The sequence below is a fragment of the Triticum aestivum genome, chromosome 7B (genome assembly GCF_018294505.1).
Source record: "Triticum aestivum cultivar Chinese Spring chromosome 7B, IWGSC CS RefSeq v2.1, whole genome shotgun sequence".
Taxonomy (NCBI): Eukaryota; Viridiplantae; Streptophyta; class Magnoliopsida; order Poales; family Poaceae; genus Triticum; species Triticum aestivum.
Window position 1 is genome coordinate 90489692 of NC_057813.1, and position 5557 is coordinate 90495248.

Here is a 5557-nt window from a genome sequence, read left to right on the forward strand (position 1 = left end):
AAAGAAAAAAAAAACAGAAAACGCGTTTTTTTCCGTTTCCGAAAGGCACGGCCGTGACTCTCACTAAAGCACAACCGTGCCTCTCGCGGAAGAAAAACCGTGACTTTCGCGAAAGAAAAAAAAGAAAACATATTTTTTCATGCAAATTTTTTTTTCGATTTTTTTGATCGAAAAGCTAATAAAGACCGGGGGAAAACCAAAACATCGAAAACCCCCGAAAAAACCGTTTAAGAAGCAGAAAACGTGTGCGAAAAAATAAAAAAAATCCGGAGGGAGCGTCCAGAGCGCGACACGTGGCGAATGGCTGAGAGCGCGCCAAGTGGCGCTGATCGTTACGAGGCTCCCGAAGGAGCGCTCGTTAACTAGTTGCTCACCAATGTTGCGCTGCAGCTTTTTACACTGGGAGAAGAGATGGGCATCTACGCACGTTGAACATTTCTTGCGTGGCCTTCATGTTCTTGCGCCCCTCTTTCTACATGTTTATTTTCCTTTTTGCTAATTTTTTCTGGTTATTTTTTTTCTTTATTACTATTATAATTTCAATTTTTGTTTTCACCATTTGTTTTACATTTTTATTAAACAATAATTTTAAGTTTTGAAAATGAAAATATTTGACATCAGGTCGATCGACGAGTCAACAGTGGGATGTTTTGTTCGCTTGAAGATCGTGTTGGATGTGTTTGTCTTTGTTTCATCCTGTATAAAGCGCACACCAGACGAAATCATTAGTTGAGGAGTACTCGTTGCAAAGATCACTCCAATTGGTTGCGACAAGTGGCGCACTGCATGTGCGCCACTTGTCGCAATCTGGGGGTTTTCATTTATTCAAAATGTTTTATCTCTCAAAGCGTACATCCAAATCTCTAACCGCTTTCACCGTTCGATTCCTCGCGTCGAGATCTTCAAAACTAGATCCCATGTATAAGGCGCACACTAGGTCGCTTCCTTTTTTTCGTTTTTCATCTGGCCTTGTCGCATGGGAGTGTTGCTTTGCAGGCTGGGTAGGTTGGCCTTTTTTGTCGTGCTTGGGCCTCATTTTTTAAGCACGTAACAGGCATGTTTCTTTGTTTGTTCCTTTTTCTCCCGTGTCCAATCAGTTTGTCTTGTTTTGTTGGTGGCCGGCTGTTTTAGGGTGCGTCTGGCCGGCTCTTTCCATCTTCTTTATTTATGTGTGGGAAGGGATGTGTGATGGCCTGGCTTTTTCCAGTTTTACTTGTGTTTTTTATTTTATTTTCCTGCCTCTTTTTATCTTTTTGTAAGTGATCTTTAACACAAAAAGGGCATCCTCTTGACATTGATCTTATTTTGCATTTGTATTTTTACCATTTTTCTTGTTTCATTTTTATTCCATTTTCTTCATTTTATTTTCTTTTAAAACATTTTCATTGTTTCCTTATCTATTTATTTATTTTCTCTTTTTATTGCTTTTTAAAACCTTTTTGGCACAACTATAAGTGTCACCATAGACTGTAATTTATAATCTTTTGTCGGAAGAAAGGTAGTTGCATGTATGTCATTAGGCACACAACTACAAGTGTCGTCTCTGGCTGCAACTGCGCGTATTCAATGCGACCACCAAGTGTTGTTTTGTAGGGGGTGTTGTTGCATGTCTGTCACTATAGTCACGCAACAGTAAGTGTCGGCCCCGACCGCAACTCTGTGATGGTTTATCAAGGAAGGGGCAATTGCATGTCCGTCACTAGACATGCAACTACCAGTGTCGCCCCTGGTGCAATTGCATGCCTTCCACATGGTTGCATCCCAGTGGTGTTTGTCAAGCGGGGAGAGGCAATTGCAAGTCCAACACTAGACACGCAACTGCAAGTGTCACCCCCTAAATGCAACTGCATGTCTTCAACGAGACTGCAATTCTGTACTGTTTTTATCAGGTGAGGGGTTAGTTGCATGTCAATCATTAGTTGCACGACTGCAAGTGTCGCCTCCAAATGCAACTCCTTATCTTCCATGCGATTCAAACTCAGTGGTGTTTGGTCGAATGGAGGAGAGGCAATTGCATGTCCACTACTATGCATGCAATTGCAAGTGTCGCCCCCGACTGCAACTGCGTGTCTTCAACGAGGTTGCAACTTGTTGGTGTTTATAGTCAAGGGGATGGGGCAGTTGCATGTCTATCACTAGGCATGCAAGTGCAAGTGTGATGACCCACAAGTATAGGGGATCTATTGTAGTCCTTTCAATAAGTAAGAGTGTCGAATTCAACGAGGAGCAGAAGGAAATGATAAGCGGTTTTCAGCAAGGTATTCTCTGCAAGTACTGAAATAAGTGGTAACAGATAGTTTTGTGATAAGGTAAATTGTAACGAGCAACAAGTAACAAAAGTAAATAAGGTGCAGCAAGGTGCAGCAAGGTGGCCCAATCCTTTTTGTAGCAAACGACAAGTCTGAACAAACTCTTATAATAGGAAAAGCGCTCCCGAGAACACATGGGAATATCGTCAAGGTAGTTTTCATCACGCTCATATGATTTGCGTTCGGTACTTTGATAATTTGATATGTGGGTGGACCGGTGCTTGGGTGCTGTTCTTACTTGAGCAAGCATCCCACTTATGATTAACCTCTATTGCAAGCATCCGCAACTACAACAAAAGTATTAAGGTAGACATAACCATAGCATGAAACATATGGATCCAAATCAGCCCCTTACGAAGCAACGCATAAACTAACACTACAGGAATCAGCTACTTTGCCATCTGCCACGGTGGACGGCAAAGGCATGGATGGCGGACGGCAAAGATCTTTGCCGTCCGCCGCGGACGGCAAAAGGGGACGGCAAAGTAGGGGGCGGCAAAGAGCTACTTTGTCGTCTGCTTCGGGCGGCTGACGGCAAAGGGACCTTTGCCATCAGCAGCGGACGGCAAAGAATGCAGACGACAATAAATGCGCTGTTACTCCATTAGGTGGTTAACGGCAGGCCTTTGCCGTCCGCCCCGGACGGCAAAGGGCATGGCTCTTTGCCATCAGCTGGCAGACGGCAAAGGCTACCATCTGCTGGCAGATGACAAAGAGCCTATATTGCCCCATTTAATTCTGTTTTTTCTTATATCAATTCATTTTCACATAAAATCTCTCTCTCTCTCTCTCACTCACTCACACACACACACACACACACATGTATCACCAATATAACATATCCAACACATATTACCAATAGTCATGAACACATATATATCCAACACATATTACCAGTAGTAGCAAGTTTCATCCATACATATACATAGTTCCATCAATATTACACAGTTTCATCCATAGGTAGCAAGTTTCACAAAGTCAAAACTATATTATTACTAAGATCTTCTCTGGATCTTCTTCTTTTCTTCCAACCTGCATAACAAAAACACTAAGAAAGAGAGAATGAGTTAGGAGTAGAAATGTAGCATTTCACTTGGTGAAATGCAATGCTGTAGGAGCCAGCACTTCAGATCAAGACAATCTTAAATTAGTGTAAAGTTATGACAGATCCATGCATGTGTACATAAAGCAATTAACCATAGTTGTACGTCCTAGCTACTCTAGCAAATACTCCTACTCTATTGCAATACAGAAGAACATTGTGCTGCTGTAGTAAGTAGAGGAGTAGGAACAACATGCTGCCTGTGGGAAACTGATCCAAGGACACACCTGGTGGCCGATGGGCTTGGCCGGCGCTACTCCAGCGAGGGGCGTCACTCCGGCAAGGAGGAGGCCCGTGCGGCGAGGAGGATGCTACTCCCAAGACTCCCATGCATGTCGTCCTCAAGATTTACCTAAAACATATAAGCAACAAGGATGAGTACAAAGACTCAGCAAGTTCATAAAGGAATAATAAACAGTACTCATATCAATATACCAAGACTCGGTTAACACCATACACTCATTAGTGTTCAACACATATAATGGTGCCCTACATGCCTACATGCTCATCTCATTTCATTGCGTATACCGGTATAGCTTGAGTGGACGCCCGTCGACATCCACTCACTCCAATATGTGGAGGTTGCCTCCAAAGTAGGTCGCAACCCAACAATGAAGGTCTCAATGTTCCCACCAAGGTAGTGCATGCCTTCATTCACTATCATCATGAGTGCAAGTATGCAAATGCAAGCATAGTACTTGAATCAACATATCATGGTCATCGTCATCGCCATCATAATAAACATCATTGACATGGAAGATATCATAAATAAAAATGGAATGTAGAGATTATGCAAGTCATTATCCCGTCGTGAACTTGCCTCAACCGCGGGGCACAAATCCGTACTCGAAGTACCCACACTTGTCATCAAGCATATATCTCAGTCACAGCAAAGCATGGTCTCAACACATAAGAATATATAATTTAGTGGCGCTCCTACGCACAAGACCCCAGCTCATACGTACGTTATCACATTATAAGTCCTCATATCATCAACGATGACAAAATCTTAGAGTATAAGTCTAGTTACAATCACCAAATCAAACATAAAATTCTGTCCAACATAGTACAGTCATCTTAATAATTCCATAGGATTTAGTGTATAACACGAAATCTAACAAATAATATATGTTTAAGCATCTGCAGAATATCCTCTACAATTTTTGTGTTGTGACTTTAATTTAATTAAACCTCTAGCATGGCCTAAACTGCCATACAACAAATTCTGCACCCCAGGAACATAAATTTCGGGACAGAAAACTAAAATGATGGCTGCTCTCAAACCGTACATCCAAACGAAGCAAATAGGTACTCTCGGAAACCTTGGGACTTTATCTAAAACTTATGTAAAGGGGCCGACTCTAAATTCTAAGCATAGCTAACTCATTTTTTAGATAGAAGCTTGCTGTCCAGAACTGTCAGACACTGCAGTTTTTAACTGAACCAAGTTCAGTGATGTACAGCAAGGGAAAACCAGTGTACAAGAGCATTTCTAATCCTCACGTGTAAGATAAAACAGAATTATAACTTGCAAACTAACTCCTCTCCCCAGGTTTAATTGCTTACACGCATATAGACATGTTCGTCAAGCTGTTGGCATACCTGAACAGGCAAAACAGGCCACATCAAACAATCCAGCCAAGATGCTAACCCACCTACAGGAACTATGTTGCTCCAGCGCTAAAGATCGAACCAAGAGTGACACAAGGAGTTGGAGAAGCAACAGACCGGGGGTGGGCCGATGGCTAGCAGCAGCCCGTGCTCCACCGGCAGCTGCGGCGGCCACGAAGACGCAAGGAGCAGGGGAGCGAGAGCAGCCTCCACACGGCAGCGACCACGACGAGAAGCGACGCCAAGAACAGGAGCAATCTCACAGCGATGGCAATCACGCCACCAGCAGCAGCAGCGACCTGACGGCTGCGGCCTCCCATGGATAAGATGAGAGGAAGACTTGGAAAGGGGAATAGAAGAAAAACAGGGCTTGAGCACAGCGTACAGCGGCGCAACGGGCATGAGGCAGCGTGGGGCGGCGGCGGCGACGCGGGGACCCGGGCGGGGCGCAGAGGAGCTCGGTGCTCAGCTCCCATGGCGGCGGCGGATCTCGAGGTCGGGGCGACCGGCGACGAGCCTTCCGCGGCGGGGCGGC